Source organism: Equus caballus, chromosome 26 (genome assembly GCF_041296265.1).
Source record: "Equus caballus isolate H_3958 breed thoroughbred chromosome 26, TB-T2T, whole genome shotgun sequence".
NCBI classification, from domain to species: domain Eukaryota; kingdom Metazoa; phylum Chordata; class Mammalia; order Perissodactyla; family Equidae; genus Equus; species Equus caballus.
Window position 1 is genome coordinate 7,066,746 of NC_091709.1, and position 15,478 is coordinate 7,082,223.

The 15,478-nt window shown below is 41.4% G+C and overlaps 1 pseudogene; it reads right to left on the bottom strand.

Annotated features, from left to right (window-relative positions):
- Positions 1–14,063: 14,063 nt before the first annotated feature.
- On the bottom strand, positions 14,064–14,988 carry LOC106781066 (olfactory receptor 14A16-like; annotated as a pseudogene).
- Positions 14,989–15,478: the final 490 nt, after the last annotated feature.

Below are 15,478 nucleotides of genomic sequence, written 5' to 3' on the forward strand. Positions count from 1 at the left end.
TCCTGTTGTCACTGGGGTCTCCATTCCCATATGTACTGGGTAGGTCTATTTTAAATAGTGTTGGTTTCAGTTGGATAGAGTTGTTTTGCTGCAAAATAAACAGTTGAAAATCTCCAATTTGGCTCAAGCCAGGATCTGACACTTAAGGAAACTAATTTCTGAAGCAGAACCACTGGCCTAAGATCCCAGAGACTGCCCCCACCTGAACCAGGTCAGTCCCTATCACTGGGGTTTACTGTTTCCCAGGTGGTCCCAGCTGACCAAGGAGGCAATCCCAACACTATGCAGGCTGTCTGGAACACCCTGGTGGTGCTCAGATGGAGAGTGGAATACCCACCTGGAAACTTGTCTCCATGTCTTCTTCAGGTGGTGAACCGAGTGACTCTACAGAAGAGAGGATGTTGTGCAGTGAGGAGAGATTCTTGAGGACTTGGTTCTGCTGGGGAAGGGAATAGAGTGTGCTGAAGGGGGAGCTGGAGCCTTGCTTCCTTTGGCTTCTTTTCCCTCATGGGCTTCTCCTGTCCTGGATGAGACAGGTACTAAGGGAACCCAGTGAGGGCATACCTGGGACTTGATAGGTGACACTACCAGCTGTGCCTTCAGCTGACAGAGACAAAACCCAGGGATACCCACAAGCCTCAGCCACATCCTCAGCCTCCAGGGCTCCAGCTTTGACCACTGACCCTGCCTGGGACTGTGGGAGACTGTGGATGCTGAGCTTGGGTGTGGCAGGGCAGGTGACACTCTCCACCCTCCTCAAGAGCTGCCCAGGCTCACTTCCTCCAACCGCCAGAATGTGGTTCTCACCTGCCCACCTCAGGGGTCATCTTGCAGCCATTCTGACCACCCTCAGTCTGACTCCCCATTCAGATGCACACTCTCTGGGGCAGCAACAATCACAGGCTTTGTTTGCTTGTCTCCCATGTAGTCAAGTGCCTAGGCACATATCATGTGCCTAACAAGTGCTGAGGCTCTTGAGACCTCTTGGGAAAGTGGGTGATCCACACAAGGACCTGGCAGCACTTCAGTGAGCACCCCTCCCCCACCAAAGGGCCAGACTCTGCCCAGTTTCCTCCCTGTGGCACCTCATTCATCTGCACAGACACCGTGAACAGTGAGTGTTTGGTCATAGAGTTGGTAAGATGGGGAGCTGGGATTTGGACACAAATCACTGGTTTCCAGGTCAGGGAATAACAAGTCAGGGGTAGCTGACAGCATGTGGAAGGCTGGCTCCACTCGCCCTCAGAGCCCCACTGCTTACTGCATACAGCAGAGTCAACTGCGCAGCCACTGCCAGGTGAGGGAAATCCAAGAGGTTAGGCCGCTTCTCCCCTCAGCAGGTTCTTGGAGGTCAAAGTGCAGAGGCAGGAAGGTTCTAGGGCTTGATCTGGATTTACTGACATTTCCTCAGCTGGAGCTGGGCCACAGAGTCAAAGGCCTGGCCTTTCCTTCCACACTGCACTCCCAAGGCACTCTTGTTTGGGGTCCTGCCCTTTCCAATACAGGAACCCTGTGTGACAGTCCTGGCAGTGGTAGGACTGCTAATGAGCAGGTTGAACACAGAGTCTGTGTTAGTCACTGATTCCACTGACATTCTTTTCTGAAGGAATAAAGCTTGGCCAAAGCAGGCAACTCCTATTGTTCTCCTTCCCTCTGCCCCACATATGTGCACTCAGGGAAAGGACCAAGGGAGGACCTTTCTCGGTCCTTAGTCATGGATTCCTCGAAAGATGATTTCCCTAAGAGGCAGGAAAGCATGGTTTTCCTCACTCCAGAGCAGAGGGTGAGACAGGCCAATGGAAGAGCATGCCTCATGGGTTCCCCATTCCCTGGGTGGCCTTCCTTGAGTGGCGAACACCTTTGGCAAGTCTTTCTCAGCCTGCTGACTTTACAAAGTCTTTCCTCCACCTGGAGTATAAAAGTAAGTTCAAGATGTGCTTTGAGGCCATGTTTTTCAAGGAAGAAATGAGAACTGAGAGGAACCGGCTGTCAGAGGGATAGCCTTGAACTCCTCCCCAGTCCAGTGTTGAAAAACAAGGCGCAACCGCAACTTACAAAAGATGGATGCAATGAACTGAGCAGGAGGGCTTAAGAGGAGTTGAGAAACAGCTGAAGGAAAAGTGAACCCAGTGACATACAACATGTGCACCCTCAAGAAGGAGGAGAGAATCATGAAAAATATGAGGACCAAAACAAGGAAGAGAACAGAAACATCAAGATGGGTATGTGCGGATTTGGGATCCAGGAAGGAAAGATGGAGAGAGAGAGTCTGAGTGTTTCTGAGGCAGTATTTCGAGTTTCCAAGACTGACAGCAGCCCAAGGCCATCCTTTGGACCAGAAGAAGAACTCCGACAGGCAGCACCATCAAGAATATCTGATCTGAGACCGGAACAAGAAGTGTGCTGATCATTACCTACAACGTCTGAGATGTGTGCAGAGAGGGTGAATTGAAAGAAAGTGCAGAGAGAGCGCTCCTTTGAAGGAATGCCCCTCAACATGAAGACCTTCCACCATCACCCACACCACCCAGGGACCTCCTTCTCAGTCAAAAGAATGGAAGCAGGGAGATGAAGTTTTGGAAGGGCAGAAGAGAGAGCTAAACTTCAAGTGGATCCATAATGAATTTCCCATCCAGTATGCAGCTGAGTGTGTCCAGTCACCCTAAGTGAACGTTCCTCTCCTTGATCATGTCACCACGGTGAGGTCAGATTTGACCACTGGGGAAGGGGGCTGGGGGAGCACAGTGCCATAAGCACCTGCTGAGACCTATTCATGCAACTTTCCTGCAAGTGTCAAATGTGTTCCTGATAAGGCCCTCTGGCATACTCGTGTTCAAAAAGTTATATCTCAGGATGGAGAGGGGCTTCTCCCAACTGCCAGTCCGAAGCCTTGGCCACATCTGGCACATCTTCAGGATACCCAGGAAAGACAAGGGGGGGAAAGGAGTCACACTCAGCCACAAGGCAGAACACAGCCGCTCAACCACAAGGTCACCTGGAGGGATAGGGCCTGCAGGGAGGCCCAAGCCATGCAGGCAAGCCCAATCCCTTTACTCACAAGGGCAGCCCCATGACCTCAGGCTGTGACTCCAGGAGCTGAAGACCCTGAGGGTACAAAGCTTTCCAAAAGCACACAGGCAGTCCTATCTAGGGGTCCCGGGGCAGACCCCATCCTCCACTGTCCAAGGCATACCCTCAAAGGTAATCTGAGGAAGGGATATCAGTGCTAGGCTCTGGATCCTACTTGGTCAGCTGGCCCTGCCCTCCACGTTCCACCCTCCAGAGACAGAATCATCCTTCCTTTCCTCCCTCCTTCCTTCTCCATTCATCCATTCATCCAGTCCTTCATCTGCAGGACCCACTGACAGAAGCAGGGCATAGGATGAAGCTGCACCTGCTCCAGGCTACCACCAGAGGGCACTCCCACTCACTGAGAGCCCTCCAGACCCTCCCTTGGCAACCACGGGTATCACTGTGATGCCAGAGGTGCTGACTGCCAGGCATGTGCAGTTGGAATGCTGGCTTCAACTTCAGGGTGCTGGGCTCTTGGAGGATTGAGTGACGAGGACCCATGGGAGAGGTGACGGGAGGGGGGAGGGTACACCTACCTTCCTGTCCTCAGGTCCCTGAGAACCCAGATCTCTGGGTCTCCGCTGCTGCCACCGTCGCCTCCCCACCTCCACTGCCATTTCTACATCTGCTGCTTGTGTCTGATGAATGGCTGAACGGAAGCATAGATGAAAGTGCCAAATTAGAAGAAAGAATGGTTGTGGATCCTGAGGATAGACCATGGCCATGCACGGCCGGGCTGACCAAGCAGGATCTGAAGCCTCTGACCTCACCATGGGACTATTATCAAGAAGAGAGAAATCCCTTTTCGAGGATGGGATGGACTCAGCTGAGACTGGATGGCCAATTCATCACTGAGCCACTTGCTGCTTAGCTGTCCATTTTCACCTTCCAGTGCTTCACCTTCTGGCTTCCTTTCTTTCGATTGGGAAGTAGTTCCCCAGGGTGGTGGTATACGTGTGGTGTCGTCCAGTGGAGGGGTGCTCCTTGGAATGCACCCTCTCACTCTTTTTTCTTCTTTTCACCCAGTCTACAAGCGTCCAAGACCTTGGATTGGCAATTGGTACATTTCCTCTTTTTCCCAGAGATGATATTTTCGATAATGACCCCGCTGGTGTCTCTTCTTGTGGTCCAAACCATGGCTTGGGGTCTTTTTATGCCTTGGAATCTCCAAATGCTGCCTCAGAAACACTCAGGCTCTCTCTCTCCATCTCTCCTTGCTGGGTCCCAAATCCACACGTGCCTGTCTTGATGTCTTTCTTCTCTGTGGTTGTGTTTGTTCCTCACTCTTTTCTATGATCCTCTCCTCCTACTTGAAGTTGCATGTGTTGAAAAGTGTTCACTTTTTCTTCAACTTTGCCTCATCTCCTCTAATCCCTTCTGCTGAGGTCATTGCTTCCATCTTTAGAAGTCAGGGTGTTGCCCTGCTTGCTAACACCGTTATGGGGAGGATATCAAGGCTATCTCTCTGCCAGTTGGTTCCACCCAGGCTTCATTTGTTCCTTCATAGAACATGGCTTCACAGGATGATTTAAACCTTTCAACTCCAGGGAGAGGAAAACCCTTTTCAAGTCAGAAGGTTGAGGAAGACTTGCCAAAGGAGTTTTCCACACTAGGCAGGCCTAGGGAATGGGAACCCACTGGGCAAGCTCTATGATAAGCAGGCCCCACCCTCTTTTCTGGAATCAGAAAAGCCATACTTTATGTTGCTTAGGGCACTCATCTTTAGAGAAATCCATGATGAAGGGCTTAGAAAAGCCCTCACCTGCCCCCCCTTGAGTGCACAGCTGGGAGGAATAGGGAGAGGAGCAGTGTATGGCTTACCACTTTGTCCAAAGCAGCCTGGTCACCACTGCCTCCTGTGCCAAGACTTAGTCAACAGGACAAGTATGGAGGAAAGAGGTGGGAGTCCTGACACTTTTCTGGGAAGTGTCATCACTCCTCTCTGGGATGGGGACACTGCTGGGCTACTGGTGTGCCCGACCAGGGAGGTAGCACATTCCAAATCCAGGTCCTTGCTCACCATACCCATGTATCTGAAAGAGGATTATGGTCTTGGTTTTGGTGGGTGGAGAGGCACCATCGGTCAGGGGGCATTGAACAGATTCCCGAAAGGCACTCAGAGAGGCAGGAGCCCCTGGGTTGTGGTGCCGGTGAATAGACCTCCTCTGCCCACATCTAGGGGAGGGATCAGGCTCGAGGTCAACAGATTGATGATTGTCACGACTGTCACTTGGAGTGAGACTCAGAGATCTTCATCACCCTGTCTCACCAGATTTCATCCTGCCCCACCACCCCCATCTGAACCATTACCAACTCTCCCAGGTCCTGATTTCAGAGCACAGAAGTGACCTGTGTGTCCACTTCTCTCCAGCGAGTCCAGCCCACTCTGCATTGGTGTTGGTGGTGGCAGGTAAAATGGTGGCCGTGGCAGCAGCAGCCCCGAGATCCCCAGGGATCTTGGGGACCTTAGGAGAGGATGTTTTGTGGGACCTTCTCACCTCCCCCCACCTCAGACATGTGTCCTATTCTCCCTCTGCTCTCAAGGAGCCCAGTTTCTTTTTGTTGTTGAACCCGGGCCTTCAATGTGCAAGCACAGACACATGCCTGTGACCCCCCGATGACCTATGCTGTTGCTAAGTGATGGGTACAACAGGCTCTGAGGGAGTGGGAGTGCCCTTTGGTCATGGTCATGTCCAGGTGCAGCTACATCCTGTGGCCCGTGTCTGTCAGTGGGCCCTGCAGATGAGTGAATGAATGGACAAATGGATAAGTGGATGAATGTATGAGTGGATAAGGAAGGCTGGATGTTTCTGCCTCCCGACATTGGAGCTTGGCTGGGCACCACTAAGCTTTCTAAGCAGGACCACGAGCTTAGAGGTGCTATCCTTTCCTCAGTTCTGTTTTAATGGTGTGTCCGGGACTGTCCCTCAACTGTTCTACCCTGTGACCCTGAGAGAGCACTGCCTGTGAGCTCCTCAGCTTTCCATAATAAAGGGTATTTCCTGAGAGTGAATGATTGTTGTAAATTCAAATACCTGGGAAGCTCTCAAAGAACAAAGCTTTAGAAAAAAATTCTATGATGAAAAAGATAGCAAGATCCCTGAGCTCATAAGTCTTCCTTGATGTTCTCACCTTGAACACAAGCTTCTTAGAAGATAATAATGTTTAGACAGGCTGAATGTTCCCTTCCTAGGGAACCCGGGATCACTTTATGTATTTGGGTTTTCAATCAACTCTGATTTTCTCTTTTGGCCTCTTAACCTTTGAAAATTACTTTTAATCCTCCACTAAGTTTTACCTCCTATTCTTGTTTTGCTCATAAAGCATTCTTGTTTATTTCGTTTGCTTCTTAATTCTCTTATAAGCTTTTGTATTATAAAATTTAGTTTTCTTTATATCTTTTGACTTAGTTTTTTCTCCTGAATTAAAAAAAAGGTATAGCCAGGTCTGTAGATTTGTTTGATGCAAAAGCCTTACAAATAACAATGAGGCAGATTTACTGTCATTTTGTAGATTTTTAACTAGGTAAATAGATGGAGAATTGTATGAAAAGTTCTGACTGGTATATAATTGACAGAGTCAAATGCATAATAAAAGTTTCCTTTAAAAAGCTTCTGCAGACTTGTAGGATGTAATGGAAACAGAAAGTAAATAATCCTCAAGACAGTGTTCTTAGCCATTATACATAAAGGTTCCTGCTTAAAGCATTGCATGATATTCAAAATCAATTAATGACAAATATAAAAGAATATGCATAGGAAGAATGAGGAAGGAATTCATAATCTATTTTTCAAAAGGGAGTCTTTCCAATCAAATTGATCTTTCTAACCAGCTAAATTTTAAATGTTTTATTACCATGTTCTTTGAAAACACTGACTGATAGCAGATGGATAGAATTACCTAATTCAAATATTAGAAGTTCTTCAGGGTCACGTGATGGGTCAAGTTCTACCTCTCACTTCACAATTACTCCGACTCCTCCCAGCTCCCTTGCTTCTTTCTTGAAATGTTTCTCCTGCAGGTGCTTTGGGGTCTCTGATTTTCTCAGTCTCAGAGCTACATTCACTTTTGGCCTCCTCAGGTTCCCAAAGGATACCTACTTGCATCACATGTCTGCCTTTCAGGTGTTCTCCACCGGGCTCAGCATTGTTAGTCTGGGAAGGAATACTCAGGAGACAGAAACTCTAAGAGGAGCTCCAGGTGATCATCAGTCAGCTTGTTAGCTTCAGGAGCTCCAGGATTATTATTCAGAAACTTAATTTTCAAAAAGTTTTATTAATCTCACTTTGTGTTTTTAGTCTCTATCTGAGTAGTGCATAGTGTTTTTACTATGCCCAGTGAGGGGTGAGAGATACATGCTCTGACCTCAAATTGTCTACATGATTTCAGGACTGGAATAACACAGCCAAGGTGGAAGATTCCTAAGTGGCACATAAGAAGACAACATTTGTTAGTGACTCAATTGGATTTATTTAGAAAATAAAAATCTGCTTTCACCTGTTTCACGTTACTGTCCATTGGGAGGCATTCTGCCCAAGGATACTGAAGTGTGGTGATTATCAGGCCAGTTCAAACATTCAGGTTGTTCATGCAACTGGTGTTATCAGTAACTACAAGGCATATCCGATGAGAAGGTCTTTGTATCAGCTGAGTGCAGTATTTCCACAGCAGGGAAAACAGGCCTCAGGAAACACATTCAGCTAAAAGCAGCGCAGTAAATTCATTTCTATGTGAGGCATCTATCAGCTCCAAGAAAAACAAAACAAAAATATAAACTTCAATAATAGTTACAGAGTTTGGAGAGTCCCCTAAATTGATCAGCAAGACCACTTTCATGAGGCTTATCTTGAAGTGTAAAGTTTTATTTGATTATTAAAACTCTTATTGTACTAAATAAAGCAATAAATCTTATCCCAAATTTTCGTGCTTCCATTGGTATTTATTATGTATGATTTTTGTGGGAATCCAAGGACTTGAATCAAATTAAATTCCAATTATTATGTAGGATTTGAATGTACCAGTAACAGGGATTCCTAGTGGTGGAAGCTCAGATTCGTGCTTCCTGAGCTGCACTTCCACTAGGGAGCAGAGGGTTTACACTGACACCTACACGAGGTATCTCCTGGAGGAACAAGTCTCAAAGTAGATTACAAATACACATAACTCCTCTATACCATTCCTTCTGCTGACATGTTTGCTGTGCAGGGTTTCCTCACAGTCTGATTTTCACCTCCAATCAATAAAATCATTTGTTACTACTGCTTTGATGTGCAATATCCAATGATCTTTCATCTTTTTACTGCACCCATGCTTTCATCTACAGTACTTTTAATTTCTACCTCTAAAGCAAAATTTTATCCTTCACTCTTATGTACTTCACTTGATCTGAGGAGTGGGAATTCACAGGGGATAGCGTTTATACTCAACTAGTAAGTACTAATGTGAATAACCCAATTAACTATAGAATAACGAGAATACTAGATTGAAAATAGTTGCTACCCCTTCAAATGCTACCTAAAGTCCTTGACTCTTGACCATGACCTCCCTTACCATAGAGAGGAATCTCCACCACCCTACTCCCTGCTACTGCCATTGTCCATTCTGATTTTCAGGGTCTGTGCCAATTAGTCCACCAGAAGTCCTGCCTCCTCATGGTACCACCAGCTCTCCCAAACATATCAGGAGGTTTCAGCACTGCAGTGCCAGTCCATCAAACCATGAGCCCAGCCACCACTGCTCCTGTGTGTGAGGCACCACCCATGTCCCCTGGACAGAGGTGTCCTGAGATCTAGAATCAAGGTGGGTATATGGTTATTTCACAGGTGAGTCAACACAACAGCTGACAAATATCTCATGCTCTATAGCAATGATGCAGTGGCTGACCTATGGTCCCCTCGGTTAATCCTTTTGCCATCCTTTGTGGAAACTGTAGCATTCATGGAACTTAGGCTCTGAGACACAGAGTAAGAAAACTAGAGCAGAGAAACGTGCGTTAATGAGGATGCTCCAGGAAGGCACTGGCCAGGCTCTGTGGTCTCTGCTGGCACAGGGTAACTCGTGGATACAAGGAAAGCTCTTTTGGATGAAAATGGCCCATAGCCATGACTTGGAACAGGGGATGCAGATCTTTATTTGCACTGACTCTATAGGATTTTACTTATATTTAATGGTGGAAGTTTATTAAATTCAACAGTGACTGATTATCATTGGCAAAAACATTAATTGCATCAATTAACAATGAGAACTAACAAAACTATAACTTGATTTGTGCCAGACACGTTCTTAACCTAAATTTAACTCATTAGTGTACTAAATTTTATATCATCATCTTCAGTTTGTTGAAGAGAAAATGGAAGCACATATGTGTTATTTGTAATTTCGGTGCAAAGCTAGGTTTTAAATCAAAGCGGCCTGGTGACTGAGCCCACACGATGTCAGCGTTGAGATGTTATGCTTCACTTAATTAAATATGACATTAAAGTAAGCAATTATGACTAAGTGGATAATAAAGATAATGAGAATATAAAGTGCTCAACCAAAATTATAAGGGTGAGAAATATGCTGCATGTGGTTTTTCTAAATTCAGTAGCAAATGCAATTGAATTTCGCATCATGAACAAGTTTGTTGATATTAGAGACATTATATAGTTTTTTAATCTAGAGTCACCTAACAAATAACAATTTAATGAGAAAGTCATTGATAGTGCTTGATACGATTTCCAAAGTTAAACAGATCTGAGAGAGGATTTATTTAGCTGTGGATATACACGACAAATTAAATACCACACCAGGATTTTAAAATAATCTGGAAAGTCTTACAAATCATTTGTTGAATAACTTTAACTACAGTTTTATTATTAATAGTTAGATACGTACTAAGATTTTAGAAAACCAAAGGGTGTGGGTGTGTAACTTTATCTTGAGTTGAATATTGATTTGTATTATTGTAGCGGCTGTCATTTTTAAAAATGTTTACCCTTGATTGGATTAAGTTCTATCACCTGACAACTCTTTTTTTCAAACTAGTTAATAATGTCTCTGCTTATCGAATATGCAATACTAACCCTGTGGTTAACATAAGAATAAAGAATATTCAGAAGATAGTAATGTTGACTAACTCTGACTGAACAAAGAGATAAATTCATCATTAAAGCGATGAAATGATCTCTGTAAATTACAAGTCAAGTAGACAAAAATAATTAGAACACAATAGAGTTAGACAATTCATTTTTTTCAGAATTCGCAAGAATTTTCTCAACTTAATTAGTTTTTTTCAAAAAAGTAATAGTTGGTATACTATCTTAGGTATATTTTCCTTTTCATAAATTCCCATTCTTTTTTGTATTTCTGTCCTTCTACTTTCTTTACAATTATTCTGCTTTTGTTTTTCTCTTTTTAAAAAGTAGATACATAGTGGGCCATCAAAATTTTTTCACTAATTTTCAAATGTAGTGTTTTTCTTTTAATTTAGTTATACTTTCTAATTTCCACTAGGATACTCTTTGACCTATGTCTTACCTAGAATTTTTCATTTTAATTTCCAAATATGTATTTTTCTAATTATATTTTAGTTAATTTCTAGCTTAATATTATCGTGTTCAGAGATAATATTAATGTGATCATTTTATGATATAAAATATCTGACATATTTGATGCTTTCCCGTGGCAAAGTAAACAGTCAAATTTTTGTAAAAATTGTGTCTTTTTCAGTTCTTAGGAAAATATATATACATGATGCATATGTTACACATACATGTTATATATGTCATAGGTGTTACATATATGTGTTATACAGTTTTTCAAGTGATCATAAACATTTACTACCATTGAACATATGTCAGCCTGTAAAGTAATTCATAGCACATTCCCAAAAGCCATTATGTACATAGTGTAGTAAATTAATATAGAAATCAATAACAAACAATAAATTGAAAATCCTGATATATTTGGAAATTAACCATTTGAATTCTAAGTAACTCATCTATAAGTAAAGAAATGACAATGGAACTTTAAAACTATTTTGAACTGAGTAACAATACAATTTTAATTTATTAAAACATGATGAGATTATTGCAGCCAAGTTGAGAGAGAAAGACAGATAGATGACAGATAGATGAGCGGTACATAGATCGACAGTCAGTATCCCAGTATCATCTACCTGATGGTGGTTGTATGTGGATGGATTCAGATAAAGGCACACTAAAGAAAACTTCATAGCCTCTAAATGCATCTATTAAAAAGAAGAAACTATTATAGGTCTTCCATAATTGAGGCAGCATGGTAGTTAGGCAAGGATAATAAAAAATACTAAAAGAACAGAATAGAGATACCACAAATACATCTACACTTCATTTATTTGAAAGACAATACTGCAGACCAGTTCAATAAATGATGCTATAAAAAAGCAAACTTTAACTCTGTTTCATACTATGCAAAAGAATTTATGATTCCAGCTATATTGTAAAACTTAATGTGAAATTTAAAATAAACTTACACAAACTATCATAGGATAATCATTTCTTGATTACATTTAGGCCTAAATGTTGTAAACAGGACACAGAAAGTACTAACCATAAAAAGAATATATTGATCAATTGGATTACAGAAAAATAAGAACCATTTTCATTAAAAGACACCATGAGAAAATGAAATAGCAAGTCACATAGTAAGGAAAGATATTTGCAAATAATAATATTAGTAATAAAGTGGTCATATTAAGAATAAACAAATAACTTTTAGAAATCATTAAGAAAATTCAAATAACCCAGTAGAGAATATGAGCAAGAAACTTCAACAGGCATTTCAAATCAGAGAACAGTACCCTGGCCAATAAACCTATGTAAAAGTTTTAAATCTCTTTGGAAATGAGGAAGTACAAACTAAACCCACAATATGACACCACTGCCACTACACACATACACTAACACGCATGCATACATGCACACACTTACACACGCATACACATACACCCCAGCATAGATAAATTCAAATGAAGTATAATGCTAAGTGTTGATGAGAATTGAGATTAGTAGAAACTCTTATTTCTGGTGTGGTTAAATGTCTAACACAGCTTTGGGGAAGGTTGCCACAGTAAAAATTCAATTTAAATAAAGGAAAGATGGAAGATGCACTGTGGGCTCTGATACATAGCAGGAATGGCAGATTCCTGGGTAGAGAGAAGGCTGTTACTCTGGATGATGTGAGAAATTCTTTGATTAGGCCATGGAGATTACATATCGTTATATTTATATCGTAATTAATATTACATATTGTTATATTTATTTATATATATTTAGGATGTTTCCTAAATTTTAACAATACATTATAAACACATACCAATTTAATTTTAATCACCTATAAAAGCTCTGCTTATTTACAGCTCTGCTCCCACATGTTATGTCATTGATGTCACAAATTGCATCTTTATATATCATGTACCCATTAACATAGACTTACAATTATGCTTTTGTCGTTTAAATTTTATGGAAGAATAAAAACTGGAACTATCAGCAAAAATTAGAAAATGAGTGGTTTTTTATATTTATGCATATATTTCCCTTTACTGGAGAAGTTCTTATTTTCGTATGGCTTTGAAATACTGCCTAGCATCCTTTCTTGTAGGGCATATCTAGTGGCAATGGACTCCCTCAGGTTTTGTTTATCTGGCAATGTCTTAATTTTTCCATGACTTTGAGAGGCAGTTCTACTATATGTAGAATTCTCAATTGGCAGTTGTTCTCTTTCAGTAAGTATTTTAAATATGTCATGACTTTGCCTTTTGGCCTGCAAGATTTCTGATGAGAAATTTAATGATAATCTTTTTGAGATTCCCTTTCACACAATGAGTTTTTTTTCTCTTGCTGTCTTCAAGATTCTCTGTCTTTCAAATGTTCAATTAAATGTATCTCTGTGTGTATTTCCTGAGTTCATTGAATTTCTTGGATGTACATATCCATGTTTTTACTCAAATACGGGAAAATTTTAGCCATTATTTCTTCAAATAGGTCTCTGGCCCTTTCTCGCAGATATCAAATAAACATTTGGGATGCTCCATAAATCACGTCATAAGGAAAATGCAAATTAAAACAATGAGATTTTAAAAAACACCTGTTAGAATGGCCAAAGTCCAGAACACAAAACAACAGAAACTCTAGTACATTACTTGTGAGAATGTAGAAGAGTACAGCCATTTTGAGGAAAATTTGGTGGTTTCTTATAAATATGAATAAACTCTTACCATATTATCCAGCACTCATGCTCATAGGTATTTACCCAAAGGAAATTAAGACTTATTTACATATATAAAACTGCACAAGGATGTCTATAGAAGCTTCATTCTTGATTGACGATTTAGAAGAAACCTAGCTGTCTCTGCGAAGGTGGATGAATAAGTGAATCAGTGAATACACTGATAAAAGGAAATAAGATATCTAGCCATGAAAAGACATGGAGGAAGCTTAAATGTACAGTACCAAGTAAAAGAAGCTGGTCTAAAAATGTATATTGTATGATTCTGGAAAAGTCAAGACTATGGAGACAGTAAAAAAAAATGGGTGGTTGCCAGAGGTAGATGGAGAAGAGGGAAATAAATAGGCAGAACACAGAGGATTTGGGGGGTACTAAAAATACTGTGTGGTGTTATAATAATAAATATACGCAATTATACCTTTGTCCAAACCCATAGAATGTACAACACTACGAGAGAAGCCCTAGCATAAACTACAGACTTTGGGTAGTTATGAGATATTAATATAAATCTTTCTTGGTAAAACATGAATGATTCTGGTGGGCTATATGGCTAATGGGGGAGGCTATGCAAGTGTAGGGGTACAGGTTATGTGGAAAACCTCTATACTTTCCTCTCAATTTTGTTGTAAACCTAAAAATGCTCTAAAAATTGTCTTAAAAAGATTTGAAGTAAAAATATCAAGAAATAATGTGTGTATAATTGTAGATGGCATCTATTATTGCAACAAATGAAGAGATAGTTTTTACTTTTTGGTAAAAATTTCCTTTAATAATATCCCCAGAGACATTTTCACGGCATTATTTCTTAGACTATACCAGATGAGATTGAATGTTCAGGTCACCACAGTGTAGAACATAGAAATCATAGGGTCTGAAATAAAAGTCAGTGAAGTAGGTTTCAGATAAGCAAAGAATCCACTGGAGATAATTGATACAACCAGCACCAGATGAGGAAGGCAGGTGGAGAAGCCTCTTGACACTTCTGTTGATGGGATCTTCCTGACAGTGGAGAAGATGCAGACGTAGGAAGTGATGATGAAAATAAAACAGCAGATACTCAACACCACTCTAATGAGGATAGGAAAAATTTCTCTTATTCAATTTTCTGAGCAAGAAATAGCCAATAACTGCAAGATGTCACAAAAGCACTTATGGAATATATTAGACCCACAATAGGATAAGGAGAAGGTAACTGCTGTGTGCATCACAGCACTCAGATCCCCACCCGGCCAAGACACAGTGGTTGACTGAACACATGCATCCCTGTTCATGATGACTTCATAGTGCAGGGGATGGAAGGTGGCACCATAGTGGTCAAAACACAGCACTGTGAGGAGTGCAGCTCTGTGGTTGTTGAAAAAGCATGAGAAAGACCTGGGCAACACAGCTAAGGAATGAGATGTAGTTAATGTGAATCAAAGAGTTGGCAGTGGATGTAGAAATTGTGATTGATATTAGGCAGAGATCCAAGAAGGATAAATTCTTCAAGAAGAAGTACATGGAGGTGTGGAGATGCTGGTCCAAAGTTGTGATCATGATGATGAAGACATTTCCCATGAGGGCATAGAATTAAATCAAGGAGAAGAGCACTGAATGCAAAATGTACATATTTTTATTCGTCGAAAATCCTGTGAGGATATATTCTGTCACAAACGTGAGATTTGTCATTACTGGAGGCATAACCTGTATAAAAAAAAGGATAGAGAATTAAAACAACAATATCAAGACTTTAAATATTGAGCATATACTGTGTATCTCCATATGGCAATCACACAGCATATTTACCATAAACATTACTTCCATCTAATTCCTAGCCAGCGTATTAATCGCCAAGCATTATGTGAGTAATATTGCTTTATTGAACCACTTTATTTTCAGTTAAAATACATGTCATTATTATTTTGTTTAAATGTGTCCTGTGAAAGATGACAAAAGACTGAAAATTTCAACTTACCTTAACAAAACTCGAACAACAGAGTATCCTCCCCATGTTTCTCAATAAACCCAAATTGACAAACCAACGACCGCTAAGTTGTTTTCCGGTCTTCCTGTCCGTACATCCTATCCCATGACTGACACAACCTCACTTTCAGCTCACCTTCCAAGAAGTTGAACAACCCTTAGAAAAAATGAACTCTTACAGACCTTCCTCAATGTA